This window comes from Lampetra planeri, chromosome 1 (genome assembly GCF_965212315.1).
Source record: "Lampetra planeri chromosome 1, kcLamPlan1.2.h2, whole genome shotgun sequence".
Classification (NCBI taxonomy): domain Eukaryota; kingdom Metazoa; phylum Chordata; class Hyperoartia; order Petromyzontiformes; family Petromyzontidae; genus Lampetra; species Lampetra planeri.
The window spans coordinates 17,541,601-17,557,179 of record NC_136107.1 but is presented as its reverse complement, the minus strand read 5'-3'; positions in this window follow the sequence as shown (position 1 = coordinate 17,557,179).

Sequence of the window (15,579 nt, the reverse complement as noted above, 5' to 3'; positions counted from 1 at the left end):
GCTCAAGGCCATCAACATCAGGACGAATGTCTGAACCGGTCCTGGGCCTCTCCTAGGTCGACTCAGCCTCAAATCAGTGTCTATTGCGGTGTGTAAGCGTCGCCACTAGGGAGACAAAGGCGGCCGATGGTGATGCATGCTATCTATCCCCTCGTGTGGCACAAATGTCTACTGGACATCTGCGAAAACTACTGGACATATGTGAAAAATAGCTTTACATCTCATCGGGTTTCTCCAGTATAAATAAATATTCAGATTTTGATAGGTGCTCGCTAACAGCACTTGCCCCAAAAGTATGTCGAAGCGATACGGGGGGTCTTTGTCTTTGTGTGTGCGTGTGCGCGCGCGCGAACGCGTTTAATCTAGGACCCCAACCGACTCACCGCGTCCCAATTGTGCGTTTTGATTGACGGCTGATCTTGTGTAAGCGAGCATTAATGGAATGTGCACAGAGCCATTCACATTTCTGTTTGCGCACTACCGAGATATGAGAATAGAAATCGCTTACTATGTACAGTGAGGGAGAAAAGTATTTGATCCCCTGCTGATTTTATACGTTTGCCCACTGACAAAGAAATGATCAGTCTATAATTTTAATGGTAGGTTTATTTGAACAGTGAGAGACAGAATAACAACAACAAAATCCAGAAAAACGCATGTCAAAAATGTTATAAGTTGATTTGTATTTTAATGAGGGAAATAAGTATTTGAGCCCTCTGCAAAACATGACTTAGTACTTTGTGGCAAAACCCTTGTTGGCAATCACAGAGGTCAGACGTTTCTTGTAGTTGGCCACCAGGTTTGCACACATCTCAGGAGGGATTTTGTCCCACTCCTCTTTGCAGATCTTCTCCAAGTCATTAAGGTTTCGAGGCTGACGTTTGGCAACTCGAACCTTCAGCTCCCTCCACAGATTTTCTATGGGATTAAGGTCTGGAGACTGGCTAGGCCACTCCAGGACCTTAATGTGCTTCTTCTTGAGCCACTCCTTTGTTGCCTTGGCCGTGTGTTTTGGGTCATTGTCATGCTGGAATACCCATCCACGACCCATTTTCAATGCCCTGACTGAGGGAAGGAGGTTCTCACCCAAGATTTGACGGTACATGGCCTCGTCCATCGTCCATTTGATGCGGTGAAGTTGTCCTGTCCCCTTAGCAGAAAAACACCCCCAAAGCATAATGTTTCCACCTCCATGTTTGACGGTGGGGATGGTGTTCTTGGCGTCATAGGCAGCATTCCTCCTCCTCCAAACACGGCGAGTTGAGTTGATGCCAAAGAGCTCCTTTTTGGGCTCATTTGACCACAACACTTTCACCCAGTTGTCCTCTGAATCATTCAGATGTTGATTGGCAAACTTCAGACGGGCATGTATATGTGCTTTCTTGAGCAGGGGGACCTTGCGGGCGCTGCAGGATTTCAGTCCTTCACGGCGTAGTGTGTTACCAACTGTTTTCTTGGTGACTATGGTCCCAGCTGCCTTGATCATTGACAAGATCCTCCCGTGTAGTTCTGGGCTGATTCCTCACCGTTCTCATGATCATTGCAACTCCACGAGGTGAGATCTTGCATGGAGCCCCAGGCCGAGGGAGATTGACAGTTCTTTTGTGTTTCTTCCATTTGCGAATAATCGCACCAACTGTTGTCACCTTCTCACCAAGCTGCTTGGCGATGGTCTTGTAGCCCATTCCAGCCTTGTGTAGGTCTACAATCTTGTCCCTGACATCCTTGGAGAGCTCTTTGGTCTTGGCCATGGTGGAGAGTTTGGAATCTGATTGATTGATTGCTTCTGTGAACAGGTGTCTTTTATACAGGTGTAGTAGAGTTAACTACTCGATGTTCACAAACTGGGAGAGCAAATCGTTAACAAGGTTTTCCCGCTCAAACTAACGGTCAGGGTCTCACAAGCTGTGAGAGCTGACCGTAAACAAGGTTTTCCCGCGCGACCAAATGGTCAGGGTCAGATAGGGTGAATTGGGATCCAAAAGCAGATTGGGAACGACCAATCACAGGGTTCCACAAGGTGGCCGGGGATTGGACAACCCGGCCACCCGGAGAGGAGCGGCCGACAGCGAACATTTCCGCCATCGCAAACCCGAAAGAGGTCGACCTTCCCGCCGATGGGTCACGTGGTGCCACCGGAGGCGGAAGCCACATGCATGCTGGGACCTCCGGGGGCCAATCACGGCACACCGCGTCATCAGAACATGACGCAGCCTCTGCAGGACGCTCCAGCAACACCGCGTCATCACGACGACACAGCTGCTCTACAGCAACGACTGCCTGTCTTTCGCGAATTCTCGTCCACAGGGGGCGACTGGGCGGCATTTCAGCGTCGCTTCCTCAGCCACCAGGAGATGGTGGGCTGGTCGGATGCACAAGCCCTTCGTGCACTGCCAGCCACCTCGGACGACGATTCTCTCGCTGCACTCATCTCCATTCCCAAGCAACAAAGAACGACACTACAAGCAGCACTTCGGCGGCTGTCCGATGTCTACGGACCTCCTTCCACCACACGCCACCAGTTCAACGAGAGACGGTGCAAGCCAAGGGAGTCGCCATTGGCGTTCTGCACCGCGCTACTCGCCATGGGAAGAGCGGCTTACCCCCGCATGGACGATGAGGCTATCGACGCACTCGTCCTACAGAAGCTGTTGGAGATGGCGAGGGGACTGCGCCTTGTCATCCAGGCCGTGGATGATGAGGATATGTGCTCACTGCGAGCTGCCCGGAGCATTCATGCTCACTTGATGCTCGACCAGGACGAGACCATCACCGCATCGGCTACGACAGTGGGGCTTGCCAGCAGGGACAACGCTCGCTCTCCAGATCGAGTCTTCTCGACGCTCAGCACGACGCTCCAGCGATCACTGGATCGCACCGGACGCCGCGACGACCGGGAGAGGGGACGGTTCTTCCCCCGCGGCGACGTGACGTGCTTCAACTGTGGCCGCCGAGGCCACATGTCTTCCGACTGCCGTGCACCTCGCCGCCGCTCCTCCGGATCCCGAGACCGAGACTACAGAGCTTCCAGAGCGGCGCAGCATAACCAGGCGAGTCGCGCCACCCCTCACGCTCGGTCCTCATACACACCACAACACACCATTGACTTCGTTCGGAATACGGCGTATAACGCGCGGCGTTCGGCCGACTTTTCGCGACCACTACGACCCGGGCAGTGGTCAGAGCTGGCCCATAGAATGGTTGCAGCGACGACGGGTTCCTCGGTGGTTGTTGGTTCGATCGAGGGGGTAGAAGTGCGCGTGCTTGTCGATACCGGTGTATCGGCCACTATCATCTCCGAGTTAATTTACAACATACTGCCCGTGCGATGTCGATCATTGGAAAAGGTTTCCGTTCCGTTTTTTGCCGCAAATGGAAGTTCGCTAGGGATTCTCGGGCAAATTCGGACGCAAATTGCCATTGCTGATATTAAATTGGCCGGCCCTGTTTTTGTGTCTTCTTCCCTTGCGGTGCCGTGCCTTCTGGGAACCGATTTTCTTGCCAAAATGCCCATTAAAATCCTTATCGATCAGGGATGTATTGAACTTCCGTCGGGCCGGCGGATGGCATTTTTACCCGCAACCATGCATTCACGTACGGAAAATGCCTCCGTACAGGCTTTTGCGGCTTGCGCCGTACGCATTCCGCCAGGGGCACAAATGCTCGTACCCTTGCGGTTAAAGAAACCGCCGCTCCCACCGCCTCGGTAAATGGCATTTTATTGGGACCCTCCAACACAGCAGTTAAGAGCTTATCGTTGATGGCTGCACAGACTCTTGTGGCGGGCGACAGGGAGCCATTTATGCAAGTTTTGAATGTCGGTCTGTCCGACACCGTCATTCCACAGGGGACAGTGCTCGCTCATGCGATGGTGGCGCCCCTGGGGACCGGGGTTGTTGGACACGTAGCGAACAGTCAGCAGCCTCGCCCTCATAACATAGACGAGGGATGGATTGACACTCTTTGCGCGGATGCCAGCGATTTATCCGTGTCACAGCAGAGTAAATTGCGAGCTCTTTTGCGGGAATTCTCGGATGTGTTCAGCAAATCACAATTTGATATTGGCTGCACCAAGCTGCTGCGTCACCACATTGACACTGGTGATGCTGCCCCTATCCGCCAAAACCCGTTTCGGCTCAGCCCTGCGGAGAAACAGCATGTTAAATGGGCAGTTGACGACATGCTGGCGGCTGATATAATTTCTCCTTCCAACAGCCCCTGGAGTGCTCCGATAGTGCTGGTCAAAAAGCACGATGGCAGTCTTCGATTCTATGTAAATTTTCGGCGCCTAAATAAAATTTCCGTGGCTGACGCATATCCTCTTCCACGTATAGATGAGTCATTGGATGCTCTGGCAGGGGCGCGTTATTTTCCCACTTTGGACCTTCTGTCAGGGTTTTGGCAACTCCCCCTCGACGAAGCGTCAAAGCCAAAGACTGCTTTTCGGACACCACAGGGCCTTTTCGAGTTTAATAGATTGCCCATGGGGCTCCACTCGGCCCCAGCGACGTTTCAGAGGCTCATAGAGCTGGTCCTCGCTGGGATCCAGTGGGACTCATGCCTTATCTATCTTGATGACGTTATCGTTTTTGGCCGCACGTTCAACGAACACATTGAACGGTTACGCGCTGTTTTCGAAAAGATGCGAGCTGCGGACCTCAAATTCAAACCACAGAAGTGCCACCTTCTGCGTGAGTCTGTGCGCTATCTAGGCCATAGTCAGCCGCTCGGGTATTTCCACAGACCCTGAAAAGACTAAATGTGTCAGCCAATGGCCTACCCCCACCTCTGCTGGGGATGTTCGCAGTTTTATCGGGTTTGCCTCGTATTACCGACGCTTTGTGGCTGGTTTCGCTACGATCGCCAAGCCACTACACGCTCTTACAGCGAAAGGGCTAAAATTTCATTGGGGAGACGCGGAACAGGCCGCATTTGACTCCTTACGGAACGCTCTAGTAGCAGCACCGCCCCTGGCTTACCCCGATTTCGCAAAGCCGTTATTTTGGACACCGATGCCAGTAACACCGGGATCGGCGGGGTGCTGTCCCAAATCGTTGATGGCGTTGAGAGGGTGGTTGCCTATGGAAGCAGGGTTTTGTCCCCTGCAGAGCAACGTTATTGCGTAACCCGACGCGAGCTGCTGGCCATTGTTTACTTAATACAACAATACAGGCCATACCTGTATGGTCAACGGTTTACCGTGCGCTCAGATCACTCTGCGTTACAATACGCTTTGCGCATTGACCAACCGTCTGGCCAGCTCTCCCGATGGCTTTAAGTCCTCCAGCACTACTATTTTATGGTGATTTACCGTAAGGGTACACAGCACAATAATGCGGACGCGCTATCTCGCCTCCCATCAGAAGAATGCGCCTGTTTTACGGGTTTTGGCCGGTGCAAACCGCAAATAGTACGCCCGGTTGCACCTCCTGAAACGGTTTCTGCTGCCCTTCCTTCCGATCCTGCGCCGGGTGCGGACCACGAAAATCCGCCAGCAAGTGACGACTTGCTGGGGATAACGTTGGACGAATGGGGTCGGCACCAAATGAACGATGCGTCATTGTTGCCTCTGCGTCGTCGCGCATGTGATTCGTCCTCACGTTCAAGTAAATCGAACTCTTTTGCCATGCGCCGCGGTCTGCTCATGCATTGGGATGCTGATTCTTGCCAGTACAAAATTCTAGTGCCATCGGCTTTGTGGTGTACGGCTGTGTGCGCGGCACACGAGCGATTGTCGCACCTGGGTGTGCACAAAACCATTGGGTTGCTAAGATTACAATTTTACTGGCCGGGCATGCTTCGCGACGTAACTGATATTTTAACGGGCTGCACCCAATGTGCGCAACGTAAACCTCCAGCGAAGCCGGCATGCCCGCTGCTGCAGCCCATCACGGTATCCCGTGTGAACGAGCTGGTTGCTCTCGACATTTTGGGGCCTTTCCCTACAACGCCTCGTGGTAACAAGTACCTTCTGGTTGGGGTGGAGTATTTTACACGGTAGCCTATGGCCTGAGCCCTCCCCAACCAGTCGGCAACAGCCGTGGTGGACGCCTTTGTTCAAGGCTATGTGCTGGACAAGAGCGCTCCAGAACGGTTGCTGACCGATCAGGGAAGACATTTTTTAGGTACCCTGCTGAGTGAGGTATGCCGCCTGTTGGGCACTAAGAAGGTGCTCACTACGCCCTATCACCCCCAGACAGATGGCATGGTGGAGCGGTTGCATAGAACCCTCACCTCTATGCTATGCCATCAGGTTGACGAATCCCACGTAGACTGGGACCTGCAGATCCCAGGGGTCCTCGCTGCTTACCGCATGGCGCCACATGCAGCGACAGGGTTCTCCCCATTTTTCCTAATGTATGGCAGGGAGGCCATCCCCCCCCGCTGACGTGCGGCTCGGGATAGAGCAGCTTCCACGGTCATCGAAGCTCACTGACCATTTGCGGTTCAACCTACAAAAGCTGTCTGAGGCTCGTGATGCGGCGATCGAAAATTCCGCCTCCCGCCAGTGGGCTAATTCAAGGTTGCAAGCCCCTCGCACGTCCGTGCATCAGTGGGCTCCAGGTGATATGGCGTGGCTTCATTGCCCCCAGGTGCCGGTGTCCACATCGGCTAAACTCCTTAAACCATGGCGAGGTCCGGTTGAGGTGGTCGAGATAATGCACCCACAATGTGTTAAAATCCGTTGGGGACGACGTCGCTGGTTCGTGCACCCCTCTCGTCTGAAGCAATTTGTTGCTCCGCGCGGCTCTGCGTCAGAACTCAAAACACGAGGGCCGAGCGTGTGATATGCCCGACGAGCCAGATGTCGCCCCGTTAGTACCTAACCCACAGCGCAGACGTGTCATTCCTCCCGCAGATGATGCGGGACTGAGGGAGCCGTGCGAGCCAAGAGTCTCTGCAAAAAGGCCTCTGGGCCCACCCAACATGTTTGCCAGGATGCCTGACCCGTCTACACCAAGAGTCTCTGCAAAGAGACATTCTGACCCACCCAACATGTTTGCCAGGATGCCTGACCCGCCCAACATGTTTGCCAGGCTGCCCGACCTGTCTGCTCCAAGGGTCTTCGCAGAGAGGCCTCCTGCCCCTGCTGACATTTTTGCCAGGATGCCTGGTCAGCCTGCAGCCCGGAAAAGGGCACCCATCCCCTACGACGGGCCCGCGAAATACACACGGGCTAGATCGCGTAGGTTTTCTTGATTGCCCATAATTTTTTTGCGGCAGCTGAATGCTGCATGCGTTGTGCGTCGCGAATGTTGTTATTTGTGATTGGTTCTGACCATGTACATATGTTGCGTTGTTGATGGGGGGGGGGGTATTTATAGTGGGTGTTCCTGTTCTTGTTGGTTTTGGCACACACTTTGGTTCATTGTTGGGGATTTTTCTGCTTGTAACAGCCGGGACGGCTGAGGCTTCCAAAGGGAAGGGTGATATAGTAGAGTTAACTACTCGATGTTCACAAACTGGGAGAGCAAATCGTTAACAAGGTTTTCCCACTCAAACTAACGGTCAGGGTCTCACAAGCTGTGAGAGCTGACCGTAAACAAGGTTTTCCCGTGCGACCAAACGGTCAGGGTCAGATAGGGTGAATTGGGATCCAAAAGCAGATTGGGAACGACCAATCACAGGGTTCCACAAGGTGGCCGGGGATTGGACAACCCGGCCACGAACAAGTATAAAGCCAGAGCGCTGAGAGCTCTGGAAGAGTTCGACTACACGAAGACCCAAGACGGCGAAGAAGCCTAGGACCCTGGACCAAGCCCTCCAGCCCTTATAAGGGCTAGGGTTCAGTGTAACCAGTGGTCGGGGAGACATCCCCTAGGTCCAGTCAGAGGACACTGAAAGAGCGGGATATTAAGTAGCCTGTAGGGTGCGGAGGCTTGTACATTCTGAGTGTAACGGTTGAGGGGACCGTATACCCCTCAGTGCATAGAGACTGTGTTCATAAGACGAATAAAAGTGTGTGCTACAAAAGACGTTGAAGAGTCCGTCTGTACAACACTACACAGGTAACAAGCTGAGATGAGGAGCACTCCCTTTAAGAGTGTGCTCCTAATCTCAACTCGTTACCTGTATAAAAGACACCTGGGAGCCAGACATCTTTCTGATTGAGAGGGGGTCAAATACGTATTTCCCTCATTAAAATGAAAATCAATTTATAACATTTTTGACATGCGTTTTTCTGGATTTTGTTGTTGTTATTCTGTCTCTCACTGTTCAAATAAACCTACCATTAAAATTATAGACTGATCATTTCTTTGTCAGTGGGCAAACGTTCAAAATCAGCAGGGGATCAAATACTTGTTTCCCTCACTGTACCTCATAGCCGCGTCTCTCGCTCGCCCTCTCAAAAGGAGCAGATACGCGCATGGCCTTGGACAAACAAAAGTGCGTGACAGCAGAGAGTGTTTCTCTCACCCTCTTCATCGGGATGGACGTCACGTGAATTCTCCCCGGTCCTATACGATCAGGTGCCCATCATCATCATCGTCGTCACCATAAGCCAGTATCAAACCGCAGTTGGATGATGATGATGATGTTGGTTCTCCACCAAGCCGTCGCCACGTCCATCTGCTTTCACCGCTTCATCTCCGCGGTTTCCGTAACTCCCTATACTGTATATATGTGCCCAGCATCGGCATCTCCATAGCCCTGCTATAATAGCATCATCGGTGTCGCTCCTCAACACACATGCCTTTGTATTGCACAATATTTGTTGTAATTGCACACAAAGACAAAGATCCACCATGTAGCTTTTACAGACTGTTGGGGCAAATGCTGCTAGCGAGCACCTATGAAGTCCGGAAGGGCACACGACGGGGTGGGTGGCCAGCACCACGCCCGGCCGCCTTTGTATCCCCAGTGGCGATGTTCACGCACCGCACCAGGTACTCATTTGAGGCTGAGTCGACCTAGAGGAGACCCAGGACAGGTTCAGATATTCGTCACCGATTTCAGCCGTGAGCGGCAATCGAACTCGGGGCGGCGGGTTCCTGTCGCAGCGCGCTGAGTAGCGCGCGATCGCTCCCGCACGCGCACACAACGCAGTCGTTATTGTGCTGTGTGTTTGTCCACGCAACACTTGGCTCTCTGGTGAGTACTTCAAGTGACAGCGTTACGGCAAACACCTCTCTTTGGTTTGTACGTCCGACGCACGGCTACAATTTGCACTTAATCGCAACAAAATAGGCGTTGGGGTGTGGGGGGGCGTGTGTGCGAGAGCAGGCAGAGCTATCAAATGAAACACATTACAGACACAGATTTTGAAGAGGGTTGCGGAGTCGTCGTTAGCGCCCACCACCACTCCTGAGCCACGAACTCGAACACGTGAGTTCGATTCGCAGCCACGACTAACGACAGCTACAGGTTCGAGTTGATTTTGCATTCGCTAGGTGAGCACTCAAGGGACCAGGATTAGTCTCACTCGCAACAGTGACCTCGGGTAGTAGTAGTCTGCTCGTAGGGGGCGATGACCGCAGTCTATATTCCCAAATTGAGTCATTCGCGGTGTCATTTTAGAAATCGGGAACCTGACGCCGGCACACAACGGCGTCCTCTCGCGAATGACGGCCAGGAGATCTCTCACGTCCGCGGTGGGGCCTGCCCCATCCCACCCCACTCCATCCAAAAGCGCCCAGCTTCTCACAAACCCGCACTGACCAGCTGTGGTGAAGTATGGTCAAACAACTCACGTGGTCGACAAGGCTTGGCGCGGCTGGACATTCATCCAGCAGTAGATTGATGAAATAAAAAAGAAAGGTATTAAGTTATTTATTGTTTCTTCTCAAATGAGCATTTGAGGCGCTTCTCATCTCCTGAATACAGCCCTGAGCCAGTGGTGGAAATTCCACATTCTTATGGCGGGAGTGAGTTTTGTGGATTGACTAAGGGCTGTACATTTGTATCATCATCGTCGTCTATGGGATGTGCGTGCCAGGCTGCGCAACGCCAATTTCAAGCTCTGTTAATGTTTAATATAATAGATGAGCAGACAATGTCACCTGGGCTCTCATGTACATTCCAGACAGACGTCACTGCAGATTTTAAAGTGTACCGCTATGGTGGCTTAAATGTAAGTCACCTAAATGTTTTTTTTGTATTATAACCCCCACCCACACCCTTATAATTTAAAGTAAAACATTGGGGGGGGAGGGTTGGCGTCTTATAATCCGGTATGCGTGTGTTTGTGACCAGATTTGTATAACTTTATTGACACTGGAACAGGTGTGGCGTGCATCATATTCTATGGCATTTCATAATCCGGGGAATAAGGCAATAATTATTAACAGAGCTCCCCGGCTCTGTATCACCACGTGGCACGCAGCCGTATCGAGGCTAGCTACATACTAATATATATAAACACCCAGCTCTGTCATTCTGTCACTCTGTGACTGTGATTAACGCGGCACGGATTGGTTGAAGTGCGTCACGTGACGACGAGCAAGCAGCCAACCAGAGGTGAGCCCCTCCCAAACATGCACACCCCCGGATTGGTTGAAGTGCGTCACGTGACCGCGAGCTGCCCACTTCGTGATGTTGTGGGTGCGTCCCGCACCTCGGAGCCCCAAGAAGCAGCAACATCACGGCCACAGCGCCGGAGACGCAGCCACGGAAAGCTGACGGTCGATCCACTCGCACACGGCTCACTCATACACACAGCTCACTCACACTCACACACAATCGCATGCAGCTCAGAGGAGACGGGTGAGTCAGAGTGAGAAGACGGGTGAGTGAGGGTGATACAGAGCCGTGCTCCGTCCACTGCTGCCCTGAGGGACCCCCGTGCTCTCCACTGCTGCCCTGAGGGAGAGCCGCGCTGTCTCCACTGCTGCCGTGAGGGAGCCAGACGCACCCTCTCCACTGTTGCCCTGCGGCAGAGCCGTGCTTGGTCCGCTGCTGCCCTGAGGCAGAGCCATGCTCCGTCCACTGCTGCCCTGAGGGAGAGCCGCGCTCTCTCCACTGCTGCCCTGAGGGAGAGCCATGCTCTCTCGTGGGTAGTGGGGGCGAGCGGGGAGGGGGGCTGCTTGACCATATGTCACCACGCTGGTCAGTGCGGGTTGGTTGAAGGCGAGGCGGGCAAGCAGAGACTCTGATGCATATCAGTAGAGTCGAGCACAGTGGCGGCTCCTGCAAAATCTCTCAGGGGGGGCAAATGTCTGGATGATTGATAAGGATAAGGTCCACCCATGCAATGGATAAATTAACAGCTTAAGCATGTAAAGGCAACTTCACATCTTTAATATTAATGAAAAATAAAGTGACTCTTACAATACATCTTGTTTGTTTCTATACTCACTATTAAAACAAACCACTCAAGTTTATTTTATTAAAGATTCCACTAGGTGGCGACACATTATATTGTTGGATGAAACGTGCTTACGTATGATGACGTAAGCACGTATGATGACGTAAGCACGTTAGGGCGAGCCCTCCCGGAAGCCATAGAGAATGCATTGCAGCGCCCCCGTTCGAAAAAAAACATCTTTGAATGTAAGTCTATGGGACCACTCGGGGCGATTCTCAGCTGGAGGGAAATCGCCCAAAAAGAGGCGGTACTCCACAGAACGTAGCATGACGCTGATTGGACTATATCCAGAGGCACAATGACGGCTAGCGTGACTCTGTGGTTGAATGACGTTGGTGGTGCGTCGCCCAATCGCCCTAATGAAGAAACCGCCCCTGGTCGAGCAGTTGATCTCCCTGCACTGCAGTCTCCTGACAAGGTATCGCGCCGCAGCTACCTGTTTGTGTGCCTTGTGGTCACCCAATACAAGCACTCTCCGGGCGCAAATTCTGCTTAGCTTCCGAGATTTGTCCAGATCCAAGCGCATTCCAGGCAATTTGGTCATGCGCACATTTGTTCACTTACATGCAATTCACTTAGCTCTGGCTGCTTCGAATTAAGGAAACTGTAGCACCTAAGGGTCTGTGATTGTTGGGACAATCGTGGGCCGAAGCAAAGAGCGGGTATTTAAACCAATTTGGGCTTTTCTTAATCAATCGGCCGGAATTGAGCGGGAGGTTTTGGTTCCCTCACGGGACACCCCGATTAGCACGGTTGGCTACGTACGGTGCGAAAGAAGTTCAACATACGTGGGTGTAACAATGCTCGGCACACTGGACTTGCAATTCGGAGTTCGCCGGCTCGACCTTGCGGTGTGGCGGTTGAAACATTGGGGGCGAGCTTCTTAAATCCTCACCCCTGCCTCTGTCCACCTAGCAGTAGAATTGGTTTAACCACGGTTCGTCGCTCACGCTGAAACTATCGACCTGCCGACAGTTGAGAACCTTATTCTTGGTTCTTTCGTTAAGTCACGTAGAAGGGAAATAAACCGAGATTCAAACCCACGATCGCAATGGGGCTGGTTCAGTGCTTTGACATCGCCATCATGAACACAAAAGCTGAGCCATCTGCCTAACTAATTTGTTCCCGAATGGCTTGTTTCTTATTTTGAGGCCTCAAGAAGAACATAAAGACGCCTGGTCAGCGGAGAGGAGTTCACCAAAATTCCTTTTAGACTAAAATACTTTAAGTATTACACATGTCGAGTATTTCCTTTCATAATCATCATTAGAATCAGAAGTGTATTACACAATGAGTAAGGCTCATTGAGCTAAGACGCTGTCTTTCAAGGGCGTCTCGGCCCGGCAGACAACATGAAAGCATTCCACAATTAGCCGTGATCTCGCCCACTGCCGAATAAAGGCATACGCAGGACGTCACCCTGTCTCGTGGTCTTGGTGTGTAACAATCCATGGAGCTGATTTCATCGCTCCATCTTCCCAGTGGATGGATTCTCAGGCGTGTTGCCTCCGTCGGCTGCCACTCTGTCATTAGCCTCGAACACTGGCCACCATCCCTTCCAGCTGAGGCCTGTCCCTGCAAAGCCCTCTTACTTTTATTAACAGTCAACACGATCTCTCTAGCTTGCGTATATATCTCTCCGATCTAAGCCTTCCTTATGCTGCCTCTCGGTGCAGTGTGTGTATGTTAAACTTCTTTCGCTCCGTGCGTAGCTAACCGTCCTAATCGTAGGTGCGGGGGAAGGACAACAAACGAACTTGAAACACAGTTCTAATTCCAAGCATGCATCTTTCTTGCGCTTTGTGTAAATTTTAAGAAATTCAACAGCACTGCAGTTCAAATGGGCATCTTATGAATGCGCGACGGAAAGCATTCAGCTCCCCAGGCAAAACTAGCATCTGCCAGGACACGTGGCTTTGGTGTTTCATCAAAAGGAGTTCTTTCGTCACATTTGTGTTCAGCTGTCAAGGCAGCAACAGATTCGGTTGTGGGGCAAATAGCGGCAGCTGAGTCGGCCATGCGATGTCTCGCTCACGTCGCTGCTGGCGGAAACGCCTGCACGAGGGGCAGTCCAAGAGAGCTCCTCTAGAAGGCATTTAACCTAAACTATAAACTAAACTATATTTTTATTTTACCAGATAAGGCCCACTGAGCTATATGACTCATCCGATTAGCACGGTTGGCCACGTACGGTGCGAAAGAAGTTCAACATACATAGATAGCTGTTTTTCAGAAACGTCCTGGCCACAAATGATAGCTCGACGAAGTAGCTTATCCTGTGGTAATTTATAGCAGCCTAATAATCTAAACGCGTGTTGATTCTACATGTGGAGAGAAAAAATCGGAAGACCCGAAGAAAAAAAACAAAAGCCCACGGGGAGATCATGCAAACTTCAAATGTAGACATCCTGCATACCATGCGTTTTAAGTTAACATCTTGCCACCACGGCGCCCCTTACACACTAACCAGACACCTCTTGGAAAAAGTGGAAGTACCCACATTTTACTCCACCACTGCTGGATGGACATAGGCTGGGAAGGCGTGGGGGGGAGGAGCGGGCGTTCCGGGGGGATGTTAAGAAACCCCTTTGTGTCAACTGCCGCACCGGGGTATCGACTCTCAACTATCGAGACCTGTGGATGATTGCAAGTCCAGTGAGCGATGCATTACGGCACGACAGCATCCCAAAGTGAATTACATTGTAATGTAAATCTAGCCCATCCCCCCCCCCCCAAGTTGACCACAAAGCGACGCGCACATCCGATTGCCTCTCTCTCGAGGCCGGGCTGAGGCTGTCCCACCGTGGGGGTTTTTTTTGTCCTCGCACAAAAAAAGCAACGAGCGCCCCCCCGACTCAATGCCTGCACTGCCAAGAAAGACGCGCAAATTAGCTGGGGGATATTTACACAGCCCCGTGTAAGTGAGCATCCTCCACTGCCTTTTCGCCTCCTTCGGTCAGTTGTACTGCTCAAAGCGACGCGTTCATCACGTTCATAGAGTTTCCCATCCACTCGGGTAAGATAGCACTCGCGTGAAATATGGCAAGAACGGATGTATAAGTGAATCTTATTCTTCGCACGGATGATGTTTGATGTAGGGCAGTGTTTCTCAAACTTGTTTTGGCCCGCGAACCACTCGGCCGATGCAAATATTTCCGCGTTCCATGCAGCCCCCCCGGTGACAAAACGAGTTCACTTCTCTCTCTAAATACCACTCGTACAACATTTATTCATATAACCGGAACATAGTTTGTAGTTTTTAACGCAGCTATAACGTTTTTTGGGAGGAGGGAGTTGCATTTGGCTATTGGGGTTCGGGTAGTTTCATCACGGTAATTGATCTAACTTCATTTTTTATATTATTATTATTAAATATACGTAAAATAAATGTTTCATGTCCGAAACAATTGTCATTATTGTCCAAATTAAACCTACATTTGCATCACAGCCCCGCGGCGCACCTGGAGGACCGTCGCGGACCACCGGTGGGGTGCGGGGATCACAATCTGAGAACCACTGCTCTAAAGCAACAGCGATGGTATTACACCGAGGTGACTGAGCCAGATGATTCCATCAGGAGGTTACTGTAATGCCTCCTTTGTATTCGGGAATTGGGCACCGAGGCGTTATACGTCCCATGCGGTCTTTTCTGTGTCACCACAGTCGCACACAGAAGGGTTTTTTTTATTGCAATTCGTGCATTCAAAAGTGAATGAACGAGTGAGATAGGGTGAGGTTTATTTTCACAGAAACTGACATCCAGACTCAAAGGCGCAACTATGGGGTATGTGGCAGCGTATGCGACGCGCAGAGGCAGAATCGGCCACAAGGGGACCCCGAATCAACGGATAAACAAGTAAAAACATAATAATAGGGGGTTTCCCCTTTTTTCTGGCAACAAAACTGAAACCTTTTTACAAGGATTCATGTCTGCATTAACCACAATACTTGGTGGTCGAGCACCAATTGGGTCGAGGCTGAAAAGAAAGTCGTCGCTTGGTGTGGACCAATCAGTTTCAAGGACAATGCATATATTATCATAGTGTGTTTTTGTTTGCATTTTGACTGCAAGTATTGTGGTTAATGCAGACATGAATCCTTGTAAAAGGTTTCAGTTTTGTTGCCAGAAAAAAGGGGAAACCCGCTATTATTATATTTTGGTACTGGCAAAGGAGGTCTAATGATGTAAGTGAAAACATGTAAAAAATTATGTTTAAATATAAATAAATTAATAATTACCTGCAGTCTATCATGGACCAAGCCCGATGAACGCA